This window comes from Canis aureus, chromosome 1 (assembly GCF_053574225.1).
Source record: "Canis aureus isolate CA01 chromosome 1, VMU_Caureus_v.1.0, whole genome shotgun sequence".
Classification (NCBI taxonomy): Eukaryota; Metazoa; Chordata; class Mammalia; order Carnivora; family Canidae; genus Canis; species Canis aureus.
Window position 1 is genome coordinate 96707156 of NC_135611.1, and position 18893 is coordinate 96726048.

Below are 18893 nucleotides of genomic sequence, written 5' to 3' on the forward strand. Positions count from 1 at the left end.
TGTTCAGAGGAGCCTGTTTCAAGCCTGCTTGCCTCACCTCACCTTTCCTGCAGAAACCACAACAAGGGCTCTTGCCCACCTTCTCCCTTTCCCTCTGCCTCCCTACAACCCTGATATTTCCCCATGTGGCCATGCACACGGTACCTCCTGTTTCTACGGATCTGTGAGCATAAAAACGTCCTCCTCCAATCGTGTCGGTGTGTCTTACCATACCCGTGTAAAACATTTTCCAGGTATCTTTAAAATAAGACTTTTAGAGATAAAAACCAAGCAAGCGGAGGCCTTCCTAAGGCTGCAACCCGGAGGAGTTTCTCTCTCTCAAATTAGTCCACGTTCAGCCTCCAGAAAGTCACCAAAATGGCCATTTACGAGCTCCTGTCCTATCCCCTAGTTTATAAATTGCGCGTGCACTGGAGGAACTCAAAAGGAGCTCTGGGTCGCGGGTGGTGGGGACCTGGGCACGCTCTAGGTATGGACGTGTTTCCTCGCACCTGAGCTGTATGAGGCAGGACAGAGGCACTGAAGGAAAAAGCCCATTGCTGTCCTTATGTGCCCCCAAGATTTCTGCCTCGCACCTGAGTTAGCCTGGGACAAACATAACCTCCGATGACCTGCAGGTCTGAACAATATGAGCCACAGCCCCTCCCCACCCCCAGCCCCACCACAGGTGCAATTTACTATATCATCGCCAGTTGCCAGCTTGTGGAGTTGGAAGTAAACCAGCATAAAATCACTCCCCGGTTATTAGAAAAATATTTACTTGGAAATACTGGCTATGAGGGCGCCTGGGTGGCTCAGTCTGTTAAGCATTTGCCTTCTGCTCAGGCCATGATCTCAGGGTCCTTGAATCGTCAGGGGCTCCTCTGCTCAGTGGGGAGCCTGCTTCTCGTTCTCCCTTCACTCCTCCCTATCCTGTTTGTACTCTGTCTCTCAAATAAATAAGTAAAATCCTTTTAAAAAATCCTGGCTATGAAAAACTATTCTTTCATAAGAAAAACATTTGTGTGAGAATTTGAATATTCTTGTTTGGGGAACTCATTGGGCTTGTTACAAATTTAAACAGAAATACCAAGTTGTCTACACTGCTTTTAATCCTGATGTTTGTGATCTGACCTCTGCACCTGTTCACTGATATCCCAGGTACGAGCCTGGTGCCAGGCATGTTGTGGGAGCTCAGGAGAAATCTGTCAATTAATGAACAAGAAATGCATGACTAAGGGATTTTCACTGTATTTGTAAAACAGTTCATTTGTTTCAAAATCATGTCTCTTATAAAACCCATCTAATCCAGCTTGGTTTTGAAAATTATTTCCCAGGGCACCTGGGTAGCTCAGTGGTTGAATATCTGCCTTTGGCTCAGGGCGTGATCCCAGGGTCCAGGGGTCTAGTCCCACATTGGGGGGCGCTGCAGGGAGCCTACTTCTCCCTCTGCCTGTGTCTCTGCCTCTCCCTGTGTGTCTCATGAATAAATTAATAAAATCTTTAAAAAATATATAAAAATTAAAATCATTTCCCTGCTGTATATAAAAAATAAAATAAAATACAGTCAATTCTCATTACGTGTGCTAATTATGTCCTAAAACGTTTCCCTGAACACTGAGTTAGTGAATAAGGAACCACTGATTCTAGGGGAAACACAGGCTTGTTCCTGGGAGTCTGTGGTCACATATTGCCATCAGCCAATCAATGCACGGGTTTGTTCTAAGTGTGTTTCTGTTCAAAGACACGTGATTTAACATCTATCGTTGCTTAACTAACACTGAACCCATGACCAGCAACACCACAACGCCTGCCCAGAGGAAGCCCATCTCACATGTATTTTCTCCAGAAGGCATATCGAAGCCCTATGCACCACACAGCACATTAGCACTATGGTTACGGGTGGTTTTAAACTGCAAAGTCACCAGCAAAAAGCAGAAAAGTTTTAAAAACGTGGGACGCGATGGACACAAAAATGACACATAGGCAGAGTGCGCCTCATCTACCTCAGGGGCGAATCAACGCTCTGACGCTCTGTGCGTTTCCACAAAGGGCCGCGGAAGTGCCCAGAGCTCTGGCTACGCAGTCGCAAGACCATTTCAGCAAGTAGGTGAATTTGCAAACGGTACCTGCGGATAATGAGGATCGAGTGTACACTACCTTATATCAGATGCTAAATGTGTTAGACTCATCCTTCACCCATTTTGAGTGATTTCTAGAATGTTCACAAGAGCATCCATGGTCACTTGTACACAAAAGAGATGTGAAAGTATAGTTATTGCAAAATTCATATGATGGTAAATAGATGCTATTATGTGCGAAACTTCTATCTTATTAGTGTTAGCTCTTGACAACCCCATCCCACTGTATTTGTTGGCTCTACACAATTTCCTGGCATCCTCAAAAACAGAGCTTTTATATGCATATACCAAAAAATAGTCATGAAGCACGTCTGTCTGGTCCTCTGTTACAGGTGTTGATATTTGCTGCAGGCGAGCCACACAGTGAACAGGGCATCACCAATGTGTATTTAAAAGGACACCTGTTGGGATCCCTGGGTGGCGCAGCGGTTTAGCACCTGCCTTTGGCCCAGGGCGCGATCCTGGAGATCCGGGATCGAATCCCACGTCGGGCTCCCGGTGCATGGAGCCTGCTTCTCCCTCTGCCTATGTCTCTGCCTCTCTCTCTCTCTCTCTGACTATCATAAATAAAATAAAAATTTAAAAAAAAAAAATAAAAGGACACCTGTTAAAGTAAACAAGAGAATGCACAGCCTTTGCCCCCGGGGAGGACCTGAGCTTGAAACATCAGTCCTGCTGCTCACCAGCTCTCTGGCCTCGGGCAAATTACTCACCATAAAAAGGAAGTAGCCTTCACTTTATTTGTAATGTCCTTTTAGGAGAAATAAGGGCAAAAAAAAGGGGGGGGGGAATGTCAATATTTGTTTACTGTGAGTGTGGTTGCACTTTTCTGTACTTTTAAAATTTCCCCCAAAAGATGGTTGCCATGAGGAACAAATGAGGTCATGTCTGCTCAAGGCCTGGGGCTGGGCTCCTGCTCTTTCTTTCAGTCTGACCAGAAACAGGATGAGAGCACAGGGAAGGATCTTGGCTACTGCCATGGTCCCAGCACCTAGCACTATTCCTGGCTGGCAGGAGGTGACCAATAAATCAACGTGCTGAATGGATCACACAGCCAGGCAAGGAAACAGCCCTGGCTGGCCACTCAGAGCAGAGAGGCTGACAGAGGCAGAGGGTGCCACATGAACGTCTGTGGTCATTCTGATCATGTCTTCTATTCATTCTTCCCTGTTCCTGCAGAAACTTAGTTGTTCAATGAAAATGACAAATGCTTTAAGGTGCTCTGTAACACAAAGACCAAAACATCAGATAACTTTGCCGTTGCAGAGTAGAGAGGCCATGGCTGCCTCCTCTCTGAAACAAACTCACAACAAGAACAGGAGAGAGAAATGCCAGAAAATTAGTGGACTCCTCTAACCCCAAACAACAGTGTGCAGGGAGCAGGACCCACTGCAGCCGAGGCTCACCCTGGGAGCATGAAGACCCTCAGGGAAGATGAGTACGGCTCAGGGCAGACCTCAGGCAAAGCCCACGGAGCGGTGGGGTACCAACCAGTTTTTGAGGGTGGAGAGGAGATTCTGAATGGCTGGCAGCCTCCTTGGGAAGAAGTAAATGTGAAGCCAATTGTCTCCCTCCTCCTCCTCCTCCCCCTTCCCCCCTTCCTCCTCCTCCTCTCTCTCTTTCCCTCCCTCCCTCTCTCTCTCTCTCAGCATTACTGAGAATGAGGAAAACACTCTGTGGGCCTGGCACACATCCTGGGCCACTTCCAAACATGACTCATTTTTCCAAGAGGAGGAACCTACCCCTGGTCGACATAGTGACACGGACAGAATCAAAGGAGAGAAGCCATAGGAGAGACACGTGGGAGGCCCATAAAGTCATGGCCGCACATACAGCCATGGAAGCCAAGGGCCTACTGGGATCATCGCTTGGTTAAAACAGTAGCTCAAACCGGAGACACAAGTGAGTGGTGGTGGTGGGGCGGGGAGGAGGCAAGAGTCAGAGAAGTCAGAGGTCGGGGCAGGCGGGAAAGGCGACAATTTCAAACAGCGGAGGGGGGACAGGTGCGCAGTCACAGAGAGCAAGGGGAATAGGGTGGCGTAGGCTGCGAAGGATGGAAAGGAAATCCACACGGAGCTCCGCACAGAAGTACTAGAGGGACAGAGGAGACGCCAAATATGTAAGATCAACATTCCTGAGGCAGAGAAGTTCCATGAAGGAGTGGAACAGATGTCTAGAGCTTTAATTAAAGCCACTTCAGGGACACCTGGGTGGCTCAGTGGTTGAGCGTCTGCCTTCAGCTCAGGGCATGACCCCGGGGTCCTGGAATCGAGTCCCACATGGGGCTCCCCACAGGGAGCCTGCTTCTCTCTCTCTCTCTGCCTGTGTCTCTGCCTCTTTCTCTGTGTCTCTCATGAATAAATACATAAAATCTTTAAAAGGAATAAAGTTACTTTTCAGAAACCAGAGGACTTTCCCCCTGGACTCTGTAGTTGGGGAGGAGCCCGTTAGGGAGCCTGTTAGTTGAGCAAACTCAACTTCTCCCTGGCCACCCTCGAGGCCGGAGGAGGATGGGAGCCTGTTCCAGATGGTCCAGGGGCCTCGGGGCTGGGGGGCTGGGGGTGATTCCAGCATCAGGATGACAGTGCTGTGGAAGGTGGGGACGCTCTGATGGCCTACCGAGGGTCGGAAGGCTGGAGCAGGGCTGTCCCCCCCACCGAAGACACGGGCTTCAGACCCATTCCAGATGCATGTCAGCAGTGTAGACATCCCAGGATTCCTCATCCAGAAATCCAAAGAGGTCTGCTTTCCTGAGCTCCCAACAAAACAAAGAAAGTTCTAGATGGCAACAGTGCTTCTCCACCCTGACTACAGCTCAGGATAGCGGGGTGAGTCACTGTGTAAGGTGCCTGGCGATGGAGCTTCAGCCCCAAATTGCTCAGAGCTTGGGGGGGGTGCGGAAGGGAGAAGGGGGTTCTGGAAGCTCTCCAGGTGACCTACCTGGCCAGGTGGGGGCACTGCTGCTCTAGGTGGAAGGTTCTGGGGCTCCCGGCCAACCCAGACAGAACTGCCCTGGGGGATGAGCAGTAACCAGGCTGGGGAAGCAGTGGCGATGATGTGCAGGCAGCTTTAAGGAACCCTCTGCCCACGCAATCGATCCTCGCCCACATCCTCAGCCACAGTAGCCCAGCGAGTGCAGGCCCTCAGGTGAGGGCACCTGGCCCTGCAGGCCTCAGAGGCGGTGGCCCGGGCAGGTGCACAGGAGGCGGGGTGCGTGTGCTCCGCATCCTGACAACAGGCTGACGCATGAAAGAAAGTTCTAGAATTCCCAAGCTTTTCAGAGCTGCTGTTCCTCTGCTGCTTTATCTCCCTTCCCAATGAGCAGCACAGGAAATCCAGAAACAGGCAAGCTGCCCGGAGGGAGGCGGGGGCACAGGGGACGGGGACAAGCTGGCCCAGCGGGTCGGGAGCACCTGGCGGAGGGTCATGCACCTGGTGGACGGTCACCTGTGCCCTCATGGGCTCCTGCAGGCCCCGTCCCCCAGGACGCCCGCCTCTCGGCTCACACGTGAGCACACTGTCCACACTCCCGGAGACAAAGACCCAGCTTTCTTGCATGGCAGGGTACAACGTGTCATGAGATCTACACGCATTTCCTTCATCCTGCCTCAGTACATGTTCCCTCTCCAGACAAGCATCCCTTGGATCCCAAATATTTTGAGAAAATTGAGTTGGATTTTTTTTTTTTTTTTAGAGAAATGAACAAGTACTAAGGTTTTCTCCATTACCTCAAAATCCTCTTGAATAAGAAACTAGGTTATTTTTCCAGAAACTACACTGAACCAAGTGTGTTTAACCCAAGGACGTGTTGGCTAGAACTGTCCTCCAAGGCTGTGTTCCCACTGGATGGCTCCAGGGCAACCACTGGAAACCAGTCTCTGTGTGACTCATTACTGACCCGTCGCTAAGCTAGACTAAATGGGTGTATGTGTCTGAGTGTGCGCCTGCATGTGTGACAGATGTGCTGTGTGTATGTAGACGTGTGTGTATGCACACGTGCATGTGTTCTGCTTGTGTGATGTGTGTATGTGTGTATGCCCCTGTGTGATGTGTGCATGCATGGTAATGTGCACACATACGGTGTGTGCACTATACATGTGTGTGATGTGTGTGTGCATGTGTGTGTCAGGTAATATTGAGTAGGAAATGTCACTACGGCAGATGAAAGGGCCAGGCCAGATCCTGTGGACGAGACTCGGGGTCTCATGTGAAGGATGTGGGCGCCTTGTGGTCAGAGCCCTTTAAGGAAATGGGAGGCGTCCAGGTCCAAATGTGAACAAGTGGCAAGAGTTACAATCCACTCTCCGCAGGCAGCTCTGGGGGGGGCTGGGGGTCGAACATGTGTCCCTGACCTGGGGAAGGAACAGTGTGGGGCTTGACCGTGCTGTCATGATGGAAAGACTGTTCTACTCTGTTCTGCATGGAGTGATGAGTCACGTGTGGCTACTGCCCTTGAATGTATGGCCTGAAGTGTGGCAAAGACTGATTTTAAAATTTTATTTCCAGGCACCTGGCTGGCTCAGTGGTTGAGAGTCTGCCTTCAGCTCAGGGCATGACCCCGGGGTCCTGGGATCCAGTCCCACATCGGGCTCCCCAACAGGGAGCCTGCTTCTCCCTCTGCCTGTGTCTCTGCCCCTCTCTCTAGGTCTCTCATGAATAAATAAAATATTTAAAAACATATAAATAGAAATAAAAATTTATTTCCCTTTAAGTACTTGAAATGTAAACGACCGCATGTGGCTGGTGACGATGTACAGAATTACAGGATTCTAGATCCTTGGTGGGGACACTGGAGAAAGGCCTCTGTCCCCACCGGGTCAGGTGTCAGCAGCGGAACAGTGCGCACACCCCTGGGACCAGTGTGATGGGACTGTTGGGATCATCTTACAATTTCATACCTGGAGGAATGGGCTGTGTGGCCCAGACACCTCTCCCCTCCAGACATCTCTTCTCCTTCTGAAGCCAAACGTGGGCTCTAGGTTTCTTTTTATGAAGGAGAGACATATTTTAGATCAAATACCTACTCCAAATATCAAATATTCACTGGATCAAAATCATACGTGATACATTGAAATATAAGGGGGGCAGTGAGAGCGCCAGGTGCCGGCCATGCTGGGAGCACAGAACACACAAAAATGTCTGTCTACAGTCTCCAAATGGACGCTTTAAAAGTGCATGACAAGGACCAAAATAATGTCACAAAGTGCTTTAGTGCTTCAGGGGAGGAGGGAGGCCATGAGCTGGTGAAGAGGGGGGTCCCTGTCCACTGACATTCCCTACATGCCGCCTGGTAAAACCCAGCAGGCTTTCCAAATGCATCCCCAGAGAACAGCTGGATTGCTTCAGAGTCAAAGTGAAACTGTTGGGTAAAGGCCACCCTGTTTCTGTGACCCTCCCACTGTCTTCAAAAATCATTTTGCCCCTAAAAGACCCCCCCTTTTTTTTACTCCCCAGGTGAACAGAGGCTATGTAGCTCCTGCATTTCCCGTTACACCGAGCCACCACCATTCTGCAGGCGGCTTCTTTGCAAGCCAGACCGCAGGTGCTCTGCACGGTGCATCTGCAAGTCCCAGAATTCTGCAGCCAGAGCAGGCGTTTCCAGCTTTGCTGTGGAGATGAGCTGTCAAGAGCTGAAGAAGAAGTTTCAGTGGATGATGGCATCCAGCCCCATGTGCCTGGTCTGCCTCTACCAAGTGTGCCGCCCCCAGAGAGGGGCTTTAGGACCACTTGTGGGAACTGGGCATTTATGGGTGAAAGTTGTATTACAAAGCATAAACTTGGACATGTGGGATGAGGCCTGGGGGCTCCCGGCGGGAGTCTAGTGCTGTGCCTCACAGGGGTACGTGGATGGGCAGAGTCAGGACCGGGTAGGCCACGGTCACAGACTGTCCCCAGATGGCCCACTGCGATAGCAGTCCCCTTGTCATCATCCGCTGCAGACGGTGAGGCCCTAAAGCCAAGCCACAGACACCAAGAAACCATGGCCCCAGCTCCCCCGGAGTGAAACTGCTTCTGTCCTTGTGAGAACAAAGCATCTCAAGTAAGTAAGGGGACCTGGAGTCATGCTAAGGAGTCATCTTGGAGATGGAAATCGTTCCATGCCCTGGTGTAGAAAATGCTACAGGCCAGTTTCTCTGTCAGCCCAGGGCGCACATTCTTTCTCAGGGAATCGTTCTGTCCGCTTGTACCTCCTACAAGTCTGATGGCTTATGCAGAGATCGCACTGACGGGGCTCACATCCCTTCTTCCCCAGGTCCCGACATCCAGGCCTTGTGATACAAGTGCAAAGGAAGGAAGTGTCCACGGTGTGAAGATGGGTGAGCTCTTTCTCTTCTTCACGCACACGCACACGCAGGGGTGGACCAGGGTCTTTGCTGTCCTAGGTGCACACGGCTGCTGTTATACCCAGCACACCCCTAAATTCAAACTCGATGGCAATTCTGTTAGGCTTTAAGAGGTGCCTGTGTGCTCTAAAGTCCTGCTAACCTGGTCTCGACCTAGGCTGCTGCACCTGGCAGGGGAAGGGGCAGGAGCCCTCACGAATGTCCGAAGGCAGGCCACCTGCCTGACCATGTTCGAATGTGCAGGGTGGGCAGCCTGAGCAGCCGCGGGCAGGCCGAGCCTGGGCAGCACCTCCCGAAGCCGGCCAACCCCTGGAGGCTCACTTACATCGTGGGGAGACCCATGTCCAGTCACAGCTGATGCTCTGTTTTGCTCTAGCTCTCCTCCAGCCTCATCCCACTCAGACCTTCTTTTATCATGATCACCCTAAATAGCAAAGAGTAAAGAGTCTGCAGAGTAAAGAGGTGACTTGGACATCTTTATGTGTCGGTCTATGAAGATTGCACATTTTCAAGAAGACCACCACACGGGATCACAAAGCACGGACAGACCAGTTTATTCAGACAGTCCCCTTCTGATACGTATTGCTTTTTGCCTTTCCTTTCCTTTCCTGTTCTTTTTTTTTTTTTTTTTTTGCTATTACAAAATGAACTGTTGCAACGAATTACTGTACGCATATATATTGCTTCATTTTCGTGAATTTATATGTGTAAGAAGTTCCAAAAAGTAAACTGCATAGTCAAAGGACATGTGGGTTTTAAATTTCAGAAGACGATGCCTGACGGCCCTGCCAGTGCCTATGTGAGTGTCTCTCTTCCCCACACCTTGTCGCAGAGCAGACCCTTAAATCAACGCTCATTTTGGAGGGGAAGGGCACATCCATGCACTTTGGGCTCATTTGTCCTTTTTAACGGCTTGTGTGTATCCTTGGCAGAGGTTTCTATTGGGCTGTGCTCATTTTTCTCATTGATTTGAAAGAACTCACTACATGTCAAAGCTACTGGTCTTTCAGCACTGGCACTGAAAACAAATACCTTTCATATGGTTTTTGCCACTTGTGTACGAATTTTTTTTTCCATCTGTATAGAGATTTGCTAAAAATTTTAGGAAATAATACTCATCAATCCTTTTCTTGGTTTCACATTTTCTATCATATTTAGAAAGGCCTTCTTCACACCATAATTGTTTAAAAACCTGCCCCAGTTTTTCTTATAGCCCTTTTAGGCTCTTGCTGTTATATTTTAATTTTTATTTTTTGCTCAGCCTGAAACGTATTCTGGTATAAGAAGTAAAGCTTTTCCAAGACCCCTAATTAACACCCCATACTCCCTTTCCTGACTAATGGCAGGTGCCCTGCCTGCCCTGCCTGCCTTGCACTAACATTCCACACTTGATTCTCCACAATCCACTACACCTATGTCTTAAGACCCTGGGGATCCTGTTTCCCCTTACCCACCCTTTGTTTCATTGTGTCCCTTGGTCTTCTCATGGTGAGGCCTGGAGAGTTCCCTTGTGCTCCTAATGGCAGCAGAGCAAGGCCACCGTGAGGAGGGGCCAGGCTTCATGTCACCACCTGTGATGGCCGACCCATCACGTCCCACAGATTCGTGTGCTGAAGTCCTAAGCCGCCAGGACCTCAGAATGCAATTATGTTTGAAAGCAGAGTTTTTACAGAGGTGATTAAGTTCACATGAGGCCATTACCGTAGGCCCTAATCTAATAGGACTGCTGTCTGCATAAAATGGGGGGAGTTAACACACAGAGGCAAGGTGTGAGGACACAGGGAGGAGACGTCATCCACAAGCCAAAGAGAAAGGCCTCGAGAAAACCAACCCCGCTGACACCTGATCTCAGACCTTCTGCCTCCAAAACTGTTATTTAAACCCCCTGGTCTTGGTCCTTTGTCCAGCAACCCTAGCAAACTAATACCATTCCTCTATCAACAGGTACCCACACGGTTTCCAGAGTTCTCTCAGTAGAGACAAGCTGGAAGGATGCGCTGGCTTTTCAGCTAATGCGTCTTTGCAGACACCGGTGGTTCCTTGGCCATAGCTTTCTGTCTTCCTTCTAGAGCGCATCCTTTCCTGCTAGCTCTCAACCTGCCTTCCTCTGGCTGAATCCCAGAGTCCCGCTTGCATCACAAATGTTTCCACAATGGGACACAACACGACTGAGTTGGAATATTTTCCTTCTCCCCTGCTCTATTCCACGAGCAGCCCCTCCCAGCCCCAGCGACACTAACACGTGTGGGGAACAGGACTTACCCCTGACGGGGCAGCCTGCCCTGTGGACATGCAGACGGCAGCTCGGTGCATCCTTCCGAGCCTGCTTCCCCGGAGCTCCAGTTCACTCTGATGGAGACCTGGGAAGTAGGCTTAACGTGTGTGGAAAGGACATAAAATGTATAAAAGCATCTGATGTTCTCCTACTAGCCTCTCACCAATTCAAGACTTTTTGCCCAGTTCCTATTGAATGAACTTAATGTCCCAACACAAAGCTATGACAATAGTAAGGACACGGCACAAAGAGCTCCTGTCCTCGCTCTGCCTTCTTGGGCTTCCTTGTGTCCCCTTGCAGGACGCGCCACCTTCCACACGGCACGACGGCAGATCCATCTACACTCCTTATCAGGGCAGTAGGTAGGAATCACTGCTCTGGAGGAGCGGCACACAAGTCTGAGGCTCTGAAACCCAGCAACACCCCTTAGCATTTGGAAAAGTCACTTCACCTTCTCAACAGGTGAATTAGATGCTCTGCAAGGTCCCTTCCACCCTAACACCCTGGGCATCCTGAGGGGTGCCTCTGAGCAAGTCCTGCTTCGGGTCCGCCCCGCCCTAACCATCTGCGTGGACAGGATCCCGCGGCCCTCTCTGTGGACACACTTGCTGCTCAAGTGCCAGGGTGGCTGGCACAGTGCCCAGGGCAACAGGGGACGCCAAAGCCACCCCCAGCCTGCCACCCAGCCAGTTCTCGCGAGCTCCACCCATCCCCTCCCACCGTCCGCTGTCACATCCTCACGCAGCTATGACCATCAGCTGATTGGGGTTACTCAGAGAAGGAAGTGGTGGAGTTCCTCTCCCAGCCTGGGCAGCAGCCATAAACACAGAGGAAGGAAAGAGCGTGAAAACAGGAATGCAGGCTAAGAGTCCATGAGCATGATGGGAAGTGAAGAAGGCAGGGTGCCAGGGGACTGCACACTACTGCCCACGCCAGGGGATGAAGCAAGGTGGGCTCAGCGTGAAGAGGGAAATCACGGTCCATGTGCAGGCAGGTGGCAGGGGTGGGCTGCGAGGTGGAAGCGGGCCCTTAGGTGCAGTGCCCTGGGGGTGCCAGCGCCCTGGGAAGGGTAGCAGAGCAGCTGGGCAGCCCACAGCTCCCCAGCTCCTCGGCAGGCCCTGTGCAGGAAGGACATGTGTCTGGAGAGGCAGGGCATGGCCACATCTGCAAAGGGCAGACAGCCTCTGTGCCAGCCACCTGATTCCTGGATCCTGGCTCCCCCTGCCCGTGCACACCCCACCCCTCCAAGCTCATGGGGGACAGCTTAGGAGAGAGCCACAGAACAAATGCAGACTCAGGAAATGAACTCCTAGGGCTGCTTGAAAATAAAAAGACCAGGATTCACCCTAGAAACACCAAGCATAGCATGAAAGCTCACCCCATAAAGGAAAGGCAACCAGATGAGCTAATGCCAAGGGAAGACAGAGGCCATGGAGCAAGTGGGGGTCATGGTCCCCCCACTGGGACCAGTAAGAAAAACCACAAAAGCCCAAGGTATCACTAAAAAAAATAAAGGATTAACTACATTCCCTGTAAATGAAGCCCCTGCTTGCTGGAATATAACAGCCCTTGTAGATGGACTTGGTAACAGGATGGACAGGGCTAAGATCTTTCTGGAGATGAGGAGTAACATGCTGGTCTTGTGAAACGATGTAAAGGGCAAAAAGAGGGAAAAAAGTGAAAGAAAAAGTGCATTCACTGCAACTTTCTTTATAAAAATTAGGTAGCCAGTCAGCTTGCTTGGTTAGAGGCGTGGTATTAATATCAAAAATTTGGTGAGGGCGACCCTAAATGTCTGTCGGTAAATGATTGTATTTTCTAGTCTGTGGAATAAAACACAATGATCAGTGATAGGAAGACCTCCTCAGCCCCAGAGATGTGGTTGATTAGAAAAAGAAAGTTGCAAAACAATATTGGTGTTAAGAACATGCAAACACACACACACACACACACACACATGCTCACGCACAGCAGCAAAGGCTAGAATAAAAGACACCTCCCCTCCCCCTACCCAGAGGGTGGGCTGGGGCAGAGAGAGCGGTCAAGGAGAGTGTTAGTGGTGTTCATCACATCTGAATTCTTCCCCAGTGGGGACGCCTGGGTGGCTCAGTGGTTGAGCACCTGCCTTCAGCTCAGGTTGTGACCCCGGGGTCCTGGGATCCAGCCCTGCATTGGACTCCCTGCATGGAGCCTGCTTCTCCCTCTGCCTGTGTCTTTGCCTCTCCCTCTGTGTTTCTCATGAATAAATAAATAAAATCTTTTAAAATGAATGAATGAATGAATGAATTCTTACCTGTACTGGTGCATTCACAGAGACCAAAGCTTAAAACAGAACAGGACTTGAACCCAAAGGAACTTCAGGCCCTTACTCTCAAACACCATTGATAAAGATACTCAGTAAGACATGTTGCAATCAACCGATTCAAATATTCTTAGCATCAAGATGAAAATAACCACAGCATTGTGCCTCCACCCAGGCTGCACCCGAGGCTCTTGTACAGAGGCAGCAGGAGGCTGCCAACCACTTCACTAGAGTGGACTCCAGAAGCCCCGGTCCCCCAGATGCCCCAAGGACAATGCAACCCATGGCCATGGAGGTGTGAGTGTGCTGACAGGTGCTCTCCCCTGCAAGTCACCTGCAAGGGACTCCCTGCACCTCCACACCCACAGCCACTATCTGCTCATGAAACCTCATCTGGTCCAGCATTTTGTGACTGGGGCAAGGAAAGCTTCTCTGGGGATAGCATTTAAAATCAAACAGCACCTGCTCCAGGACCAAGGGATCCAGGCCAGAGCATCTGAAAAAAAAAGCACTGCGGGCTCCCTCCCCGTGCCCGGGGAAATTATACATTCCCATCGATTGGATAAGAAAACACCCATGTCAGAGCAAATACAGAAGCGGGGCTGAGATTGATTTAAAATTCCCACGCTGGAATTCCTATGTATGATCTAGAACATACAGATCATCCGTACATACACATCCTAGAAATATAAAGTTTTGAGGAAATATTTTCGACAATTATTACTGCGGATTTCTAATGGCTCAACTGCACGTGAATGCGGTTGGTGAGCGGTATGTGAAGACGCCACAGGGTGGAGCAGAGGTCTGACAGGCACTTTGCAAACAATGTGGACAGTCAGCCGTCTCCCCGGGACAGGACAGGTTTCCCTCATGAACGTGTGTGTAGTGAAGACCAGAGCAGTGATCAGACTCCAGTGGGGAGGTTAGTTTTGTGTCGCAGAGCTGGGGAGACCATTGTCGCAGGCAGAGAGTCACCAAGAAGACACAAAAGTAAGAGTTTACCCGGGAAAAGTGACAGAGGGCTCCAGGAAACGCACTGAAACTATATTGCACACGTTGCCTTCGCAGTGACTACGATCACCATAAACACCAAATGGGCTTCTCATCCCCGGGGGTTACAGCAGGACTGTGGTGGGTGGAGGCGGTGGCCTGGCACTGCCACCGGCTCCCTTCTCACAGCAGGAAGTTGACAGACACTGTCTAAAACCGATACATCAAAAACAAGAACAAATGAGCCTATCATCAGGAAATAAGGTGGAGAATTCTAGAAGAAATAGCTATAAGGGTCAAAAGATCACTTTGGGGAACAGCTGTAGAGGGTGGGAAGGTATTGGCATAAATTAGAATTTCGCAAAAGTAAAATTTAACTCTGGCCACAGCAAAACATCCCCATGACAAGTCAGCAGAAACAGTCTTTTTCTTTTTAAGATTTTATTTCTTTATTCATGAGACATACACAGAGAGAGAGGTGGAGACACAGGCAGAGGGAGAAGCAGGCTCCATGCGGGGAGCCCGATGTGGGACTCGATCCCAGGACCTTGGGATCATGACCTGAGCTGAAGGTGGGTGCTCAACCACTGAGCCACCCAGGCATCCCAGAAACAGCCCACCCTAAGAAATTATCAGACTGACCAAATTGGAATGATGATTTATCAATTAAGGCAAACAACTGTAGTGGGAAAGCAGATGGTCACATGCTGGAAATTCCAAAGCTTTCTGTAGCCACACAGAGCATAGATAAACAGGCCATATCTAAGTTGTGGCTTTTCCCAAAACTGGGCCCTCAGCCATCCTTCCTCACTCCCCCCGACTCATCGTCCTCACCGTCCCTGGGCCTGCGCCTCCATTACCCTGCCGCTGGCCTTGTGACCCTCCTGCCAGCTCAGCCTGCACTGGGATCAACGCCTCCCATACCGTGGGCCAATCGGGGAGAAGCCCAGAACCCTCTGGCCCTGGGCCCCCTACAGTGCTCCAGCACAGCCTTGGGAGGTGGTGACCCTTCCAGGGCCCCTCAGCTCCAGGGTCCAAGCACCCCCTGTGTCAGAGGGAGGCACCCCGGGACAGGGGATACTACTCACCAGATACCAGCCATCATAAAAGCTGTCAGGGCCCCCTCTCCTGAGTAATCAGGGTGTTAACTGATACTCCCTCAATACTCACTTCCTCCTCCTACCATCAGCCTCTGGCAGCCTCCAAAAAACATTTCTGGTGGTTTCCAGAAATGGACAGATGCAGAGCGAGCCACTTCTGATTCGTTAGCCCTAATACTCTTCCCTGGACTGGTCTCGTTGGCCTCAACTAGATGTGACTGCACTTACGATGCCAATTCAACTTTTCAAGATCCAAAGGGCAAAACTTAACATAATTCATTTATAAAGACAAACAGGTTTCAAAGAATGCAAGCTAATTTGTTTTTTGTCAGATGAAACTATAAGCTCATAGGAAACGTGCCTGCTAATGGAACACCAGAATGAATGAATGAACTTCTCCTTTCAAATCCGCTCTGTCTCCTTGTGTACTCATCTTTGCCTAGTCAAAAGCAAAACAAAAACCTGTTTTTTTTCCAAGTGAAAAAGAACCAACTTATTGAAACGCAAGGTGGAAGAGCAAGAGATGAGACACAGTTAATTCAGACAATTTAATTCCAGGCTCTTCTAAGGACTTTGCCTTTTGATTTCAGTTGCTTTAAAAGAAAAAAAAAAAAAAAGTTCAGTGTATGAACATTAAAAAAAAGTCCTCTCCCAAGGGCTAATTGTTTCTCTACTCATTTGCACCCAAAATGATCCAGCAATAGAAGATGTTAAAACTTTGCAAATGGGGAGCAAGGGGGCAGGGTGAGGATAAAGGAAGAATTAGCTCGGATTGTAAAAAAGTGCTCTTCCATTCCTTAGGAACAGATAACATAGAGACGGCGAGCCTGCCGTGGGGGGAACAGGAAATACTACTTCTTCCAAAAACATACTGTGGGCACAAAGGATGGCAGTAACCTCCCTGCATTCTTGCTCTAAAATCATCCATCTTGGGGCCCCTGGTGGCTCAGGGGTGGAGCGTCTGCCTTTGGCCCAGGGCATGACCCTGGGGTCCTGGGATGGAGTCCCACATGCCCCTCTCTCTGTCTCTGGTGAATAAATAAATAAAATCTTAAAAAATAACATCATTTATTCTCACTTGGATCTGTATTGTGATGGTTATCATTGAAATTTCAATGAGGTCTTGCTCCCTGAAAAGGGGCAATTTGCCCATTTAATCACAGAAGGTATAGTTACTGGACAGGAGAAATGCGATTTATTTCCAAAAGTAAACAAAAGGCCCTAGGAGTCTCATATGGTTCCAAACGTCCTGATGCGTAAAACCCCTGAGAAATAAGGTTTTGAGGTAAGTTTTAGGGAACTCACTCAGTGACATCTGCCCTAAACGGACACACAGCTATTTATAGTGTGTTTATTCCACTAAATGCGACAAGTCACAGTGTCCGTGCAGACATATGAACGGGTGGGAGTATGGGAGGCCGCCCAGCGTGTACCAGAGTCTCTAATACACGGCGACAGTGTGGACACGTACCTCTCTAAATTCTGAGAAATGTTTTTCTCAATGCTGAAATTTAGCTTCCCAATTTGAACTCTAAATTGTGAAAAATCCAGGATTCCAAAACATATCTTAGCACATGGGTTTTGGAAAATAATTGTGGACGTGCTATGTGCTGCATAAAGTAGATACTGTACTAGGGAGTCTTTGGTTTAAAAGCAGAGAAATTTTTTTAAAAAGGAAAATAAATAAAACTGAGAGGTCAGACTTGCGCTTAGGATATTAAATTAAATATGAGCCTAAAGAAGGTGAAAGTGAGTTATTTCTTAAATACAGATCTAACAATAAGATTATTTGTCAAGTTCTTCCCTTAGCAGAGGTTAAGACCTAAAGTATACGCCTCATTTTTTTATCCTAGCTTAAAACATTAAAAACATTCTAGTTACTAAGCCTATTTATAAAATCCTACCTATGAAAGCGCTCCACATACAGAGACTAGAAATCCATTTCTATTTTACTACAAAATCTCCTCTAAACGTAACAAAACAAAAGTATAATGGAGATGGAACAAAATGACTTGATAAAAAATTTTAATGGAGAAGATTTCTCGTTTAAAACCCCTAGTACTCTACACCTTTCTAAAGGTGTTAGCTCAAGGATAAATATATTCATGCACAATAGGGACTTTTTTTGGGGGGGGCGGGGGGGGGGGAGAGAGCAGATCAATGAATTTAGTTCCGTGAAATTAAAATGCTGCCTTCCTAGTGGCAATGAATTTCTTCTTACTGAAAAAAAAAAAAAAAAAAAAAAAGGCTTCAGATGCTAGAATCATTTCCATTCCTTCCAAGAATTCCAAGTCATCACAAGATGAACTCTTTTTTAACTAGAAAATTCCGATGTGGGGCATCTCCAACCTTTAAACTACCCACTGACATCGCTTCCAGGGCTTAAGGAAAGAACACCTGCTGCTCAAGGGTTGCTAGGGATCAACGGAATCTTTGGTCATTCAGTCAAACGGATGAAAATAACCTGCAACACTGTCTCCAACATCAAAAGCCTCAAACCGTGACTTCTCCAGACTAGGTCTTCCTAGTTCTGGAACATTCGAATAAACCCAAAGCTGAATCGCCTCTGTACAGCTAGGTAGGCGGGCTGATGCTTTGGGAGCTATGCTGCCCAACTCCAACTGACCCGGCATCGGCATCGCACCACACTGGGCTCTCGGCGGCACTTACTAAGTCACTGTACCGTGAAAACGTGTCTCAACGAGCGATCCTGCTCCATTTTAGGGGTGGCCCGGGAAGTTTCTTGTTTCTACACAACTGCTCTTTCTGTAGGAAAAGGCGTGCACGCGCTGAACCCTCCGCAGGCCCAGGAGCACTGGCACCTGGAGTCACCCACATCAACAAGGTGGAATTTCCCAGGGCAGCGATAAAATGGCCAAAGGACAAGGTGAGCCTCCTGCGCCCCGGATCCGCGCCCGCCGCCGGCACCTGCGGCTTCCGCACCCCCCCCCCCGCCCGCCCCACTGGCGCCCCGCCCCGCGTGCCCGGCCGGCCCGACCCCACCGACCCCGGGAGTGCTCGGTGGAGGACCTACCCGTCCTGATTCCAGAGACTCGATCAGCCTGTCCCTCCCGAGGCCCTGAGCGCACCTGCCCCGCCGAGGGCCCCGCACAGACCCGGACTCGGGGCGGGCAGGGGGGCGACAGGCGCGTCGCCCCGCCCGCCTTCCCCTGCTCCCGGCTGCCCGGGGCTCCGCGTCCCGGCTGCCCGGCCCAGGGCGCGCGCCACACCTACCTGTGCCAGGTGAGCCGAGGGCGGGGCGCGGGGCGCGGGGCGCGGGCGCGGACGGCTCGGGGCGCAGCACGGGACCGCCCGCTGCTCCTCGCTCCTTCCGCCGCTGGAGTCTTCTCAGCCGGCCAGCGCGAGGCGCTTCCTCATTTTGGGCAACTTCCTTAACGCGCCCGGGCAGGCCCCGCACTTCCTCCCGGCCGCCGCGCCCCAGCGCCGGGGGCCCGCCCCCCCCCCGCCTCCCCCCGCCCGCCCGTGCGCCCCAGCGACCCCGCGCCCCGCGCCCGCCCCAGTGCCCCCAGCGACCCCGCGCCCCGCGCCCGCCCCAGTGCCCCCAGCGCCCCCGCGCCCCGGACCCGCCTACCCCACCCGCCGGTGCGCCCCAGTGACCCCGCGCCCGCCCGAGTGCCCCCAGCGCCCCCGCGCCCGGGGCCCACCCACCCGCCCGCCAGCCTGCGGTGCGCCCCCGTGCCCCTGTGCTCCCAGCGCCCCGGGCCCACCCGGAGTGCCTGCAGGGACCCCACGCCGTGCCTG

At 50.6% G+C, this 18893-nt stretch overlaps 1 protein-coding gene across 4 annotated transcripts in view; it reads right to left on the reverse strand.

Moving 5' to 3' along the window:
- Nucleotides 1-18499, reverse strand: part of SYK (spleen associated tyrosine kinase) — an 83619-nt gene extending 65120 nt beyond the window's left edge. For 2 of the 4 annotated variants that reach the window (XM_077910162.1, XM_077910134.1), the window contains exon 1: nucleotides 18366-18499. The gene's annotated coding sequence lies outside the window, so the exon portion shown is untranslated. Of the gene's footprint in view, nucleotides 1-18165; nucleotides 18331-18365 lie in introns of those variants that run through there. The other 2 variants (XM_077910152.1, XM_077910144.1) reach the window with 1 other exon arrangement.
- Between the last annotated feature and the right edge of the window lie 394 nt (nucleotides 18500-18893).